The following is a 16720-nucleotide window of genomic DNA, read 5'->3' as shown; positions in this document are numbered from 1 at the left end:
ACTTTATTAACAGATTGCAGAATGGGTACAGTACAGTACAGCTCAATACATACAATTGTTAAGGGGACGCAGACCAGAGAAATACTTTCGTCTTGTTTACATCAGGGTCCCCCATTTTCAATTCATCATAACATATATGACATACATGACATACAGATAGACAGTACTGCTACATCTATACATTTATGACATACCAGATTTGCAAATACAGTACTATGTCAGCCTCCAGAAAGGAGACAGATGCTCTGTTCACGTTTTCATGTTGAGTTCAAATGAATTTGAGGTGAAAAGTTTAACAATGTTTAAAATTAAAAGGATTTAGAAATAAGAATAATACATCTCTGCTAAAAGGCTGGGCAGTGAGTAGTTACCTAGGGACTCTGGCAGAAACCACTGGATGAAACAGGCGTAGAAGCTGGTGAAGTTTTTCTATCACAAAATTATCCTTTTTGACCAATTTCGCCATCTGTGTTGTCAGTAATTTACCAGTGACTTCAAATATGAAAGAAAAACATTGATATGTATGACAGAGACCAACGAGACAGGGGTCAGGTCTCTAAACAGACTTCGGACGGATCCTAATGAATGAATCAAAATCGACTGTTCTCTGTAGTAAGTTAGAGTTGTTTATTGATATTTTACAGTAACAGTCTTCATCATCACAGTTTATTTCATAACAGTTTGACTATGTTAACAGTACTTTCACTTCACACACACACACGCACACACGCACACACACACACACACACACACACACACACACACACACCAACTAAACAGTTGATTTCTACATTCCCTTTTCATCACACTTCCATTCAAATACTCTTTCAAATAAAACAAATACAAATCAAGTTGATGTATTAATGAATCATAAATACTCTTCACATTGTAAACTCTGACGAGTGGCCCAGAGCCCCAGGTTAGAACCACTGGACTATAACTCTCTTTAACACGTGGTTAACAACCTACAGTCACACGTGAATATATATTAAGATAAACTAAAAAGACTGAAAAAACACACACACACGCACGCACACACACACATACACACACACACACACACACACACACACACACACACACACACACACACACACGCACACACACACAGAGTGAGGTTCAAACTGCAGGCTCAAACTGCAGGTGACCTGGCATCTTGCCAGATAACGTCTGCTCTCTCCTCTCCTCTTCTCTCCTCTTCTCCTTCCTGCAAAGAAAAATAGTCAATTCCTAACAGATGTTTCAAAGAGAAACCTTTTTAACAGAGGAGGGAGAGAAAGGAAGAGGAAGAGAGAGGAGAGAGATGGGGGAGAGGGGGAGGAAGAGAGAGGGAGGGAACTCACAGAGGGAACAAATTGAAACACTTTCTCTGCTGGAATCAGGGCTGGTGGTCTATCGCCCTGCTCTAAACACAAACTCTAACCTTAACCAACTTCGAAAGAGAGCGACTTCGAAAGAGTGCCTAAACTTAACCAGTTGGAAACAAGGTGGACAGTAATAAAATTAGCAATCAATCAATCAATCAATCAATCAATTCAATAGTCCACGCTCACTTAAAACAGTGCACCTCCCAGCTGCTTCTATAGAAAGTAGGTTAAAAAAAAAAAAATTGTGTGTGCAATTAATCAATCAATCAATCAATTCACGCAATTTTTATTTTGTTCCACAATGACTCATGACCCATCAATTACATCATCCAACATTGTTTAAGAAACTAACACATTCGCCGTGACAGAATCGTTTTTAATTTAGTCTTTATGACCCTATCACCATATCCTTTCGTAATGTTTACTGTCCGGCGTGTGCCCGCCATCTTGCTTTCACTTCTAAAAACTCGCACGGCGGAGTGATAGTAATGCGGTTGTGGGCGGGTCCTGGGACCAAGAGCGTGGGGTTATTACAAATACCCACGTGTAACTTGACTGTTTCAGCCAATCAGAATCGAGAAATTTGCATGCCGTTGTATAAAAAAAGTCAACCAACAAACTCGATTCTTGTACCGGATCTCCTCTCTGGTAAACAAGAATACCCTGAAGACTCTGGCAGGAGCACTCATTCAAGGGTACTACGACTATGCTTGCACCTCATGGTACCAAAGCACCTCAAAGGCGCTAAAAACAAAATTACAAACATCTCAAAACAAACTGGTCAGACTACTGCTTGACCTTACTCCTAGAACCCACCTCACCCCTGCCCACTTTGACAACCTAGGATGGCTTAGAGTAGACGACAGAGTACAGCAACTTGCAATGGGCCTGGTCTACAAGATACACTACACGACTAAGGTACCCTTGTAGATGTCAAAAAACGTCCCAAAGGTCAGTGAATACCACGATCACAACACCAGAGGGAGCTCCACAAATCATGTTAAACCCAGATTCGGCTCAAACAAGGGACTAAACACGTTTCGCAATTATGCCACATCAATGTGGAACGCCATACCCACAGCTGTAAAGGAATGTGAATCACTACCCACTTTCAAAACCACTCTCAAAGAGCACCTACGAGAGACTGCAATTCGAAACTGGCCCCGGTAAATGTCCTAACGCAACCCCCTCCAATGTACAATAAATGTCCTATTAAACCCAATAATACACGAGACCCACTTCTTGGGACCAAGTAAGGTTTAGTCGATAATCCAATGTACAGTTACCCCCCCCCCCCACCCCACCACCTACAATGTACAGTTTCCCCTCCACCCCTCCTACCAACCTTCTACCTACCAACCTCCTCCAATGTACAGTTTCTTCGTCAAATGTATATACTCTCTTTTTTAGACTCTTCTTGTATCAAAAACAGTACTGTATTTGTAAATCTTGTATGTCATAAATGTATAGATGTAGGCAGGGCCGCCTCAGGGGGTGTGCGAGCAGTGCGGTCGCACAGGGCCTCGCGGGAAGGGGGGCCTCGCACACATTTTTTTTTTTTTTTTTTTTTATTATTTTTTATAATTTTTTTTATAATTTTTTCGAGGCCCCCCTTCCCGCGAGGCCCTTTTTCATCACAGACCTAAAATCTAGTTTTGCGTATATGCTTATATATTTCACATTAGACACGTTTGTAGAATGTGTGTGACTTGTTCCTGGCTCTGCGGCTCTGCAGCAGACATACTCACTATTGGAGCTCTGGGGCTCTGCAGCAGACATACTATTGGTTTCAACGAAGGGAGGGGTTACATCATGTGTACGCCGGCGTGCGTCAGCTGCGTTTTACTATTTCGCGCGTGCAGCTTTGGAGGTTATGCTTGCTTAAGGATAAGCTGATAAACTGCCGGGTGGAGCCCGGAATCGAACCGGAAACCTTAGGATTACCTCCTGAGCCAGTGATGTCTCTGGGATGTCAGACCGGGGCCCCATAGTGACTGACTTTATGAGGCCATACAAGCTCTTACACGGTACACCTCTATGAGGTTTATATTTTACATTCATAGTTAGATTCATTGGTAGAAGGTCTGAATCTTTCTATTCCTCTCCTATCTGTGCCAGATATCTGCTTTTCTAGAACATCTGAACCTAGAATTAAACCCTAGAATTAAAACCTTATTGGTTTGGCAACATAAATGGCATATACTTTTTTATAAAAACATATAATTACAATAGGGTTTAGCTGTAGTTAGAGAGAGAGAGAGAGAGAGAGAGAGAGAGAGAGAGAGAGAGAGAGAGAGAGAGAGAGAGAGAGCGAGAGAGAGAGAAAAACATCTATATCACCTAAACATAAAATTATTATTATTATTCAGAATTATTATTATTATTATTATTATTATTATTATTATTATTATTATTATTATTATTATTATTATTATTATTATTATTATTATTATTATTATTATTCAGAAGCATCTATATCACCTAAACATAACATTTGGGCCACTTCTTTGTCACTCAACTTAAAGTTGTTGAAATGGTCCAACTTCTGCTATCTGGACGTTGAATGGAACGAGACTTTGAGTGAAAATAACAAATTGAATGTTCAAATCAACATGTTGATTGATTGAAAACTTTATTAACAGATTGCAGAATGGGTACAGTACAGTACAGCTCAATACATACAATTGTTAAGGGGACGCAGACCAGAGAAATACTTTCGTCTTGTTTACATCAGGGTCCCCCATTTTCAATTCATCATAACATATATGACATACATGACATACAGATAGACAGTACTGCTACATCTATACATTTATGACATACCAGATTTGCAAATACAGTACTATGTCAGCCTCCAGAAAGCAGACAGATGCTCTGTTCACGTTTTCATGTTGAGTTCAAATGAATTTGAGGTGAAAAGTTTAACAATGTTTAAAATTAAAAGGATTTAGAAATAAGAATAATACATCTCTGCTAAAAGGCTGGGCAGTGAGTAGTTACCTAGGGACTCTGGCAGAAACCACTGGATGAAACAGGCGTAGAAGCTGGTGAAGTTTTTCTATCACAAAATTATCCTTTTTGACCAATTTCGCCATCTGTGTTGTCAGTAATTTACCAGTGACTTCAAATATGAAAGAAAAACATTGATATGTATGACAGAGACCAACGAGACAGGGGTCAGGTCTCTAAACAGACTTCGGACGGATCCTAATGAATGAATCAAAATCGACTGTTCTCTGTAGTAAGTTAGAGTTGTTTATTGATATTTTACAGTAACAGTCTTCATCATCACAGTTTATTTCATAACAGTTTGACTATGTTAACAGTACTTTCACTTCACACACACACACACACGCACACACGCACACACACACACACACACACACACATACACACACACACACACACACACACACACACACACACACACACACACACACACCAACTAAACAGTTGATTTCTACATTCCCTTTTCATCACACTTCCATTCAAATACTCTTTCAAATAAAACAAATACAAATCAAGTTGATGTATTAATGAATCATAAATACTCTTCACATTGTAAACTCTGACGAGTGGCCCAGAGCCCCAGGTTAGAACCACTGGACTATAACTCTCTTTAACACGTGGTTAACAACCTACAGTCACACGTGAATATATATTAAGATAAACTAAAAAGACTGAAAAAACACACACACACGCACGCACACACACACACATACACACACACACACACACACACACACACACACACACACACACGCACACACACAGAGTGAGGTTCAAACTGCAGGCTCAAACTGCAGGTGACCTGGCATCTTGCCAGATAACGTCTGCTCTCTCCTCTCCTCTTCTCTCCTCTTCTCCTTCCTGCAAAGAAAAATAGTCAATTCCTAACAGATGTTTCAAAGAGAAACCTTTTTAACAGAGGAGGGAGAGAAAGGAAGAGGAAGAGAGAGGAGAGAGATGGGGGAGAGGGGGAGGAAGAGAGAGTGAGGGAACTCACAGAGGGAACAAATTGAAACACTTTCTCTGCTACTCCGTAGCCTGTAGAGCCTTCTAACGGTCTGGTGAGACCGGCTTGGTCAGATTTGAATAGAATGACAAACATCTGTCTATAGGTAGGAACAAGTAGGAAGCTACAACAATCAACCTACCAGAGAGTAGCTTATAGCACAAGTAGGAAGCTACAACAATCAACCTACCAGAGTAGCTTCCAGTACTAGTAGGAAGCTACAACAACACTACCAGAGAGTAGCTTCCAGTACTAGTAGGAAGCTACAACAACACTACCAGAGAGTAGCTTATAGTACTAGTAGGAAGCTACAGCAACCAACCTACCAGAGAGTAGCTTACAGTAGCCTACTAGGTGGAAGCTACAACAACACACCTCCTTGAGAGTAGCTTACAGTACTAGTAGGAAGCTACAACAACAAATCTACAACACTGGTGTTATTGCTTATAGTACTAGTAGGAAGCTACAGCAACCAACCTACCAGAGAGTAGCTTATAGTACTAGTAGGAAGCTACAACAACACACCTACCAGCTGTTCGCCTCTTTTTAATGCAACATGCAACACTAATATCACCGACATCTAAGAAGGGAGATCCCCCCTTGAATTGGCCCTTCTAAGGTTTCTCTCCTCCACATTGCCTGTGGTGCATTTTTTCCTATTGTTAGGTTTTAGTGAGTTTTTCCTTACCCTCGTGTGGGGTATGTCTGGGAGTGTTGCATGCATGCATGCGTTTATTTTGAGCTTATGGACCTTATGGTATTCTTGTTTTTTCTTGACTTACTCTGTTACTATGTTTTTTTTTCTTCTTGACTTGTTTAAAGAAGACGTGTCTCTGTTAAGCACTTTGAGCTGCACTGTATGAAAGGTGCTATATAAATGAAGATTATTATTATTATTACCAGAGAGTAGCTTATAGTACAAGTAGGAAGCTACAACAACACACCTACCAGAGAGTAGCTTATAGTACAAGTAGGAAGCTACAACAACACACCTACCAGAGAGTAGCTTATAGTACAAGTAGGAAGCTACAACAACACACCTACCAGAGAGTAGCTTCCGTACTAGTAGGAAGCTACAACAACCAACCTATCGGAGAGTAGCTTATAGTTAGTACTAGTAGAACGCTACAACAACCAACCTACCAGAGAGTAGCTTCCAGTACTAGTAGGAAGCTACAACAATCAACCTACCAGAGAGTAGCTTCCAGTACTAGTAGGAAGCTACAACAACACACCTACCAGAGAGTAGCTTACAGTAGCCTACTAGGTGGAAGCTACAACAACACACCTACCAGAGAGTAGCTTATAATAGCCTACTATTAGGAAGCTACAACAACACACCTCCTTGAGAGTAGCTTACAGTACTAGTAGGAAGCTACAACAACAAATCTACAACACTGGTGTTATTGTACAGTAACTGGACAGACATGTTTCACCCCTCTTCTCTCTCTCTTCATTCTACCCCTCTCTCTATCCCCACCTTCTCTGCCACCTCTGCTCTCTTTCAGTCTACCCCCTCCTCTACCTCTTTCTCCATCCCCCCATCTCTGGTGTTTCTCAGGTGGGTCTAAGGGTCATGTGACCTGGCAGATATTCCTTACAGGACAAACAATAGGCCTCTATTCCCCCCTCTCTCTCTCTCTCTCTCTCTCTCTTTCTCTGTTCTCCTCTTTCATACCTATGGCATTCTCTCATCTCTCCCTCCCTCCACCCCACTCAGTAAGTCTCTCTCTCTCTTTCCAAGCCCACCTCTCTCTCTTTTTCTAGTTTAAAAACTGAGTTATATGTTGTATTCATAGAAATACCAGTGAGAGTGGAGTTAATCAGCTTCACACAGCTATCATTGACCCATAAACAGGATGCTACGACTAGTTTATATAATATGTGATGATATCAAATCAAAATGAATGAATGAATGAATGACGTTTATTTTTCGGGCTTGTTTACAGACAAATCAAACACACCTGTGTGGACTTACAAAAGAAAAAAGAAAATCACAAATGTACACATTCAAGGCAAGCTCACACACAAAATCCAAAATCAACAACCGAAAAAAAATAATAGGCTGAAGCACATGCTTATTTTTGCTTATCCCTTACAAAAATCAAATAAAATGTATTTGTATAGCCCGAGATCACATGGAATAGCCCCCATGGGCTGTACAAGTCTTCTTGTACAAGTCATGAAGAAACATCACAATAGATAAAAAAAAAAAAAACATAAAATCCAAATATGCGACACTCCCAGACTTTCATGTCTGACTTTCATATGTGATTACATCTGATGGTATATACAGATATACAATGATATGTGATGAGATGTGATGATATGTGATATGTGATGATATGTGATATGTGATGATATGTGATATGTGATCAGAATCAGAATCAGAAAGGTCTCTATTGCCAAGTAGTTTTCACATACAAGGAATTTGCTTTGGTCATTTTCGGTGCAACATTAGCGGACAGACATTAACAGACAGATAATACAATATAGAGGTGGAGTAAGATAAAATGAAATATGAACTAAGATAAGCACAATAGAATAGAATAGAATTGTGAAATACAATAAAATATAGGCCAGGGCTGTACAACTGTAAATAAAGAGGTCGAATAATATTAAATGGGTTATAAACTAAATTAAAAATAACACAATAGAATATAGTACAATCAAAATAAAATAGGAATGGGAATAGGAATAGACCAGGGCTGTGCAATTCGGCAGGTGAGATGTGATATGTGATGAGATGTGATTACATGTGATTACCTGAGATATGTGCATATCTATAGTAGCCAGCTTCTCCTATCCAAACCAGTTTGAATAACATGGTACATGGGACCATGACCTCTCTCCCCTGTTGCCCTAGCAGTTGAAACTCGTCCCATTTGTGTCTTTCACCCTGTTCTGCCGCAGTGCTAAAATAGACCTCCCCACAGCCTGTGAGTCCCAGATGAAGAGCTGAACTGGGTTAGTTCATTCCACTGATCCACTCCAGGGTTGGATGCATGATTCTTTACATTACTCCACTCCAGGGTTTCAGAGGGGCAGGGAGCTCTGGGAATACTTGGCCTGTTTCCATTAGAGGTAATTCCCCTGCTGAATACACTAGACTAGATACATAGACAATACTGTACTGCAGTGGCGGCTGCTGACCAAATTTCTTGGTGAAGCACAAAATTATTATATTATATTATATATAAAATAATATTTTTAAACATCCCCAACGCTGCAACACCCCCATTCCTCCCAGGTGTCAGGCTCCTCATTCGCTTCCATTCATTTTGGGGACCATGTTTAAATATCATACTTCTGAAGTATAAACAAACTATACTGCTGTGACGATTTCAATAAAACAGACCATTCTGAGTCAATGGTACAGCAAAACTGTACATTGGAATATTGGTAAACATATCGGTCAATCCCATTGTCCCGTGGGATTATGCCCCCCCCCCCCCTTCCTCCGGGGCTATATTAATATTTGATTAGAAACGCAAGCAAGGCTTGCCACGACTCATGTGGTCCTTGGGGGCTAGTACCTGGTGCCCGCGGGAACCATGTTGGTGTATTACACACGCAAGGCCACAGCGGGCCAATGAATTCATAATCACTGTAAAATATATATATATATATTTTAAATGCACTCACCACACAACAGCCAAAGCAGTGACCGATCTCATCTTCCATTGAATATTGCAGCTTCTCCATCGTGACAAGTCCGACTCGAGTCGAGACACGTTCTTTTATCCCATGGAAAGTGTAAACAATTTACCACTTCCGGTATTTTGAGCTCATGGGAGGTTCGGGGGGGAAGGCAACGCATTCGTCCCCCCGCCCCCCTCCTCCTCACGAGCTCCATGTAACGCGGAAGTGCAGTGGTCTATGCCATGTCTCGCAGCTCCTCTCTGATTGAGTCTCAGACCGTCGAGGGCTGTCAATCATTCAACCCGCGTTCGTGAGTAGCGTGCGCAAAGTTGCACGGGCGGGGCTTAGATGACTCGAATAGCCTATTTTGATTGGATAATAGAATAAAAAGATCAACCCATGCAGGGAAAGTTGCACTTGAGTGATTGACAGCCAGCCATTACTGACTGCAGGCCTGATCAGAGAGCTCAGAGCTGTCACTTTTGGCAATTTTTGAAGAAAAAAATAATTCACTGGCATTTTTTACAGAGGAAAACATTTATAATAATATTTTTTTTTAATAAAAATAATAATAATAAAAAAAAAAAAATATATATGTGTGTAAATTTATAATAATTATGAATTATGAGTGAATTTGTGTTTCACGTGTTGTCATGGAATAACCTCCACTGCTGTACTGAACATACTTGAGACAATGATCTACAGTTGGTCTACTATTGGAACAGTGAGCAAATATATATATTTTTTAAGATTTATTTTAGCACTTTTCTGGCTTTTTCTGGTCAGACATGACCAACAGAGGAGAGGGTGAACGGGAGAAGAGTGGGGAAGACATGCGACAAATTATCCCCCGGGAGCGGGAAGCGAACCCGGGACGGCCGCATAGGTGTGCGAGGCACTATGGTATGCGCCACGAGGGCGCCCCACAGTGAGCTAAATTTTATCTAGTATTGGGACTAGGGGTGCACGATATTGATTTTTTTGACCCCGATATCGATACCGATAACTTTCTGCTCCTCAAGGTCGATACCGATACCGATAACCGATATATATATATTTATTGTATTATAATATTTTATTTTTTATGTATATTCCTGTAGTGTTGACCTAACCAGATTTATCATGACATGAGCGTTACTACTATGAACAAAACAAAGCCAAGAGAACAGTTTTGACTCTACAAATAAAGTGACTATATATATTTTTCCAAATAAATATAATTTGAGTCAATCACAAAATTCACAATCCGTCAATGTCATTAACACTTTGGTTGCCTAAGGTTAAATTAATGATATACCATAGATTGCCAGCGCTATTTGTCTATGGAGAAAGTCCCCTTCTTTGCAGGGCTATAACTTTTTAAATTCTATTGCTACATTGCCATTATTAGGGCCCATTCAAAGTCCTATATGTATTGTTCATTGTGTAGCAACGTTAAACTTTTTCATTCACATATTCATAGTAAAGTATGGTCTAATGTATAAGTATGTTTTCATCTCTTTCTGCAGCTTTCTCCAGAACGTGATATATAGCCCCAAATGCATTATATTGATGATGAAATACAGTTTGATGGCAATCGGGGCGATATAAAAAATTCCAACTAGACGTACTTCTAGAAGTTACTACACGTCATCTGATGTTGACCGGATGGGCGAGGGGGCGTTTATAATTCCGTGGGCAGCGTTATACCAATTATCTAATGTGGGTCAAATGTTCATCATAGCAGTTAGTGTCGAACACGGTAATATTACACGCTAAAACTCACCCCAGTCTCCGCGGGCCGTTGGGCGATCAGCGTGGGGTAGACAGTTTTCCATTATGGGATGTTGAAATAGTCGGTCCATTTCCAGGTTGTATAATAATATATACGTCCAAATCATGTTGTTTTTTCGAGTTATTTGCAGCGATCGATGTTCACTGTGTGAAGACGGAGTCTCTCTAACATTAGCGAGTGCCCGGACCCCATATGGAGTGAGTCCTACCGGGTTAAAGGTTGACATCCGGTTTCGATCTGCCGATCGGCCACCAGATGGCGGTCTTGAACCGCTAGAGGATTGAGAGGAGATCACACTTGTGTCTCAGGCCAGCGGAGGGACATTATGGATCAGATCGCAGATTTTTGAAATATTGATATAAAGACGACGTAAAGCGTCCCCCGGCAACTTTAGCATCGCCAGCAAAGACGTCTAAAGACGCCCCCTGGCAGTAAAAGTGTTAACAATGTGTTTCCCTGAACAATAAGTGAACTAAAAACCAACAGGTATTGTGCTTTGTCAGTAGGGATGGGTACCGTTCACATTTGAACCGATACGGTACCGGTATCTGTGAATCGATACCGGTACCCAACAGTACCTTTTTTCGGTACTAAAATTTTTATCTACCTACCTCAGTTGTAAAAAAAATTATCCAAACTTCAAATAACCAAATTTTCGACCGTTTTCGGCTTGCCATTGCCCCGACTGCTTTGTTGTTGAATCAAGTAAAATCCTAAGTAAGCATATATTGTGCCTGTGAACGTTGACATAAAAAATAAAATAAAATAAAAAAGTGTAAAAAAATATAAATAAATAAAAAAACATTTATCGGAGCTATCAATTATTTTATCAGGTTTATCGGGATGACGTCATAATTGCTGATATCGGCCCAATAATTATCGTGCATCCCTAATTGGGAGAGTATGTTACAGTTGGTCTAGTATTAAAGGGGAACTATTTTACTATTTCTTTCACTATTTGGGCACTTTTACACAATTCCTGTGAGTTTATGGAACACCTCTGTAATTATATATATTTTTTAATTCATTGTTTTGTATTTCTAATCAAGTCCTCAAAAACAGCATTTTTCTACCTGAAGATCTTAAGCTGTTTTGAGGCTGGGCTCCTAAACCACTGTGTGGCCTTCGCGGCATCTGGGACATTATCATGCAGCGGTGTCTCTCTGACATCACAAATCAGCACATTTTCAGATGACTCAGTTCAGTGAGGGTGAATATTGTGAGAGGAGAATTGGAAGAATGCGCCAATATGAGAATTAGAGACATAGATCATATTAATATAAGTCCACATAGCTAGGAAACAATGCTAAACACTGAAAAAGGCCATTTATAAGATAGTTCCCCTTTAAGAAAGTGAACTAAAGTTGGTCTAGTATTGGGACAGTGAGCTAAAGTTGGTATAGTATTGGGACAGTGAGCTAAAGCAGGTCTAGTATTGGGACAGTAAGTTACAGTTGGTCTAGTATTGGGACAGTGAGTTACAGTTGGTCTAGTATTGGGACAGTAAGTTACAGTTGGTCTAGTATTGGGACAGTAAGTTACAGTTGGTCTAGTATTGGGATTGATTGATTGAAAACGTTATTAACAGATTGCAGAATGGGTACAATACAGTACAGCTCAATACTAACAACTGCTAAGAGCAGGGACGTGCACAGGACTCAGCCCTGCTGGTCTCTGACAAGAACAAGTTACAGGTTGAAAAAACCCTCAGCTCGGAACTATGGCTTGCTGATAACAAACTATCATTACACCTGGGCAAAACAGAGTCCATTTTCTTCGGTTCAAATAACAAACTCAGCAAGACCGACGGCTTCTCAGTTACAGTGGGTGACAATATTGTCACAAGGAAAGATGAAATTACATACCTAGGTTCCATCCTAGAGGCAAATCTTTCCTGTGACAAAATGGCATCCAATGTAATAATAAAGCATTACATCACGCGCAGGAGTGGGTTGTGAGAATCTAATTCTCACAACCCACGACTGCACGTGGTGTAATGGGTTTTATACAACTGGCGCATTCATCCAACCTTATTGCTATACAATAAACACACATTAATTGAAGATTTATTGAAAAAACAGGGCGGCTAAGTGGTGCAGTGGGCAAGGCGCTCGCCACTAGTGCAGGAGATGCTGGGTTCAAGCCCAGCTCTCGGCATTGCTACCAGCTTGGCTGGTCGTTCATACTAACACAATTGGCAGTGTTAGGGGTGGAAAGCTGGTGGGTGGGGATCGGACGTTGTGGACAGCAACTCCTACAGGTCGGTTGGTGCGCCTGCGCAGCAGAATCAGGAAGCAACGGGGGCGGCGTGTCCCTCCCACGCAGACCCTCGCCGCTGAGAGATCGCACTGTGCAGGTGAAAAGATGCGACAGCTGCCCCCTCGTGTACCGGAGGGGACACGTGATGCAAGGCTTGGTCCACATTGCAGCCGGCCAGTGGGAGGCATGGCCTAACAGCGTTCGAGACAGGGGAGGGTAGAATTGGACAGATACAAAATTGGGATGGGAAAAAAATAGAAAATGGGAGAAAAAGTTGATTAAAAAAAAAGATTTATTGAAAAAACCATCCGCAGATAAAGTAGTTTCCCAAAAAAAATAAAGAGAAGCTGCCTCCATGTGGAAGCAGCTCGGAAGTGCATCCAACTGTTCTCACTGTCGCTCAACTAAGACATCCAACAAACGAACACATCCAACTGTCTTTCAACTAAGACATCCAACAAACTAACACATCCAACTGTCTTTCAACTAGACATGCAACAAACTAACACATCCAACTGTCTTTCAACTAGACATCCAACAAACTAACACATCCAACTTTTCTTTTGTTTTGAACCTACTTTCTATAGAACTTCATTCTTAGATGCTTCTATAGAAGGTAGGTAAAACAAATAAAAAAAACATTTTCTTTGCCCTATATAGGGGGGGGGGGGGGGTTTCTTTGCCCTATAAGAGGGGATTTTTTTATTTATTTTTTTAAACCTACTTTATATAGAAGCAGCTGGGAGGTGCGCTGTTTTAAGTGAGCGTGGATTAGTAATTTTATTACTGTCCGCCTTGTTTCCAACTGGTTAAGTTTAGGCACTCTTTCGAAGTCGCTCTCTTTCGAAGTTGGTTAAGGTTAGAGTTTGGAATCAGGGCTGGTGGTCTATCGCCCTGCTCTAAACACAAACTCTAACCTTAACCAACTTCGAAAGAGAGCGACTTCTAAAGAGTGCCTAAACTTAACCAGTTGGAAACAAGGCGGACAGTAATAAAATTAGCAATCAATCAATCAATCAATTCAATAGTCCACGCTCACTTAAAACAGCGCACCTCCCAGCTGCTTCTATAGAAAGTAGGTTAAAAAAAGATTTTTGTGTGTGCAATTAATCAATCAATCAATCAATTCACGAAATTTTTATTTTGTTCCACAATGACTCATGACCCATCAATTACATCATCCAACATTGTTTAAGAAACTAACACATTCGCCGTGACAGAATCGTTTTTAATTTAGTCTTTATGACCCTATCACCATATCCTTTCGTAATGTTTACTGTCCGGCGTGTGCCCGCCATCTTGCTTTCACTTCTAAAAACTTGCACGGCGGAGTGATAGTAATGCGGTTGTGGGCGGGTCCTGGGACCAAGAGCGTGGGGTTATTACAAATACCCACGTGTAACTTGACTGTTTCAGCCAATCAGAATCGAGAAATTTGCATGCCGTTGTATAAAAAAAGTCAACCAACAAACTCGATTCTTGTACCGGATCTCCTCTCTGGTAAACAAGAATACCCTGAAGACTCTGGCAGGAGCACTCATTCAAGGGTACTACGACTATGCTTGCACCTCATGGTACCAAAGCACCTCAAAGGCGCTAAAAACACAAACTGGTCAGACTACTGCTTGACCTTACTCCTAGAACCCACCTCACCCCTGCCCACTTTGACAACCTAGGATGGCTTAGAGTAGACGACAGAGTACAGCAACTTGCAATGGGCCTGGTCTACAAGATACACTACACGACTAAGGTACCCTTGTAGATGTCAAAAAACGTCCCAAAGGTCAGTGAATACCACGATCACAACACCAGAGGGAGCTCCACAAATCATGTTAAACCCAGATTCGGCTCAAACAAGGGACTAAACACGTTTTGCAATTATGCCACATCAATGTGGAACGCCATACCCACAGCTGTAAAGGAATGTGAATCACTACCCACTTTCAAAACCACTCTCAAAGAGCACCTACGAGAGACTGCAATTCGAAACTGGCCCCGGTAAATGTCCTAACGCAACCCCCTCCAATGTACAATAAATGTCCTATTAAACCCAATAATACACGAGACCCTCTTCTTGGGACCAAGTAAGGTTTAGTCGATAATCCAATGTACAGTTACCCCCCCCCCACCCCACCACCTACAATGTACAGTTTCCCCTCCACCCCTCCTACCAACCTTCTACCTACCAACCTCCTCCAATGTACAGTTTCTTCGTCAAATGTATATACTCTCTTTTTTAGACTCTTCTTGTATCAAAAACAGTACTGTATTTGTAAATCTTGTATGTCATAAATGTATAGATGTAGCCAGGGCCGCCTCAGGGGGTGTGCGAGCAGTGCGGTCGCACAGGGCCTCGCGGGAAGGGGGGCCTCGCACAATTTTTTATTTTTTTAAATGTAAAAAAAATATTTTTTATTTATTATTTTTTTTATTATTTTTTATTATTTTTTTTATTGTTTTTTTCGAGGCCCCCCCTTCCGCGAGGCCCTTTTTCATCACAGACCTAAAATCTAGTTTTGCTTATATGCTTATATATTTCACATTAGACACGTTTGTAGAATGTGTGTGACTTGTTCCTGGCTCTGCGGCTCTGCAGCAGACATACTCACTATTGGAGCTCTGGGGCTCTGCAGCAGACATACTATTGGTTTCAACGAAGGGAGGGGTTACATCATGTGTACGCCGGCGTGCGTCAGCTGCGTTTGACTATTTCGCGGGTGCAGCTTTGGAGGTTATGCTTAGTTATGCCAGCCAAGAGGAAGAGGACGGTCATTCGGCAGATGGACTGAAGATGAAAGTTGTTGCATGTTAGACAGTTCAGTCAAGCTAGCCATGTCGGCTTAGCTAAAGGCAGGGACAGCTAGTTAGCTTTAGCTACGTTATAATATCGAGTGCTAACGTGTGGTTCAGTCGGGATAGCCATGATGATGTCGGCTAGTAGCTAGCTTAGCTAAAGGCTAACTAGCGTTAGCTAACCTAGAGAGAGCGCGTGCAGCATTGTTATGCCAAGATGAAGAGGACGGTCAGTCAGTTTTTTTTGCGTTTTTTTCTTCTTCATATAACTAGGGTTATAGGATAACCTTCGTTTTAAGATTCGCTTTCTCTTTTGCGCCAGAGAAACATTTGGATGTAATTACTGCAGCGCGCAGGGAGAACTCAGGGGACAAGTTCAACTCAATTGGTTGTGTTGGAATATAGCCAGTTGGCGAACGTTTTAATTTGTTCTTGGGATGTATGTAGCCGGTTTTGTTAACGGTGTTCAACGCGTTGCTGACGTCTGGTGAGTGATGTTATTATTTGCTGGGTCTCGACTCGCTACCTGCTTTGTTGTGATTTTCATTACGTTGCTCTGCTCGAAATCTGATTTCTGTTTTCTGTTTGTTTGTTTGACTGAGTAGGCTATTGTGTGTCGTGTGTGTGTGTGTGTGTCAAAGAAGATTCTATAGCCTTCAATACGTTTTACGAGGCTGATGTGTGAGTCAGAGATATAAGCGAGCACTGGGAGAGACGGCATTGCGAAACAGGCTATGTAAATGCTTCTTAGTTTTGTTTATTTATTACGTTCATATAAAACCGTGTTTCGAATATTTAAAACAAATACAAAAAAAATTATATTTTAATAATAATAATAATAATAATTTATTTCGGGTTTTCACGCGGGCT

The 16720-nt window shown here is 41.1% G+C and overlaps 1 protein-coding gene across 1 annotated transcript in view; it reads right to left on the bottom strand.

Moving 5' to 3' along the window:
- Nucleotides 1-4710: 4710 nt before the first annotated feature.
- The window catches only part of ca8 (carbonic anhydrase VIII), a 74044-nt gene continuing 62034 nt past the window's right edge, over nucleotides 4711-16720 (bottom strand). Inside the window, exon 9 of the mRNA XM_084327299.1 lies at nucleotides 4711-5237. The gene's annotated coding sequence lies outside the window, so the exon portion shown is untranslated. The remainder of the gene's footprint in view (nucleotides 5238-16720) is intronic.

This window comes from Notolepis coatsorum, assembly GCF_963971535.1.
Source record: "Notolepis coatsorum genome assembly, chromosome: 13".
Taxonomy (NCBI): domain Eukaryota; kingdom Metazoa; phylum Chordata; class Actinopteri; order Aulopiformes; family Paralepididae; genus Notolepis; species Notolepis coatsorum.
Note: the sequence above shows the minus strand (reverse complement) of the source record. Positions and strands in the feature narration are given on the sequence as shown.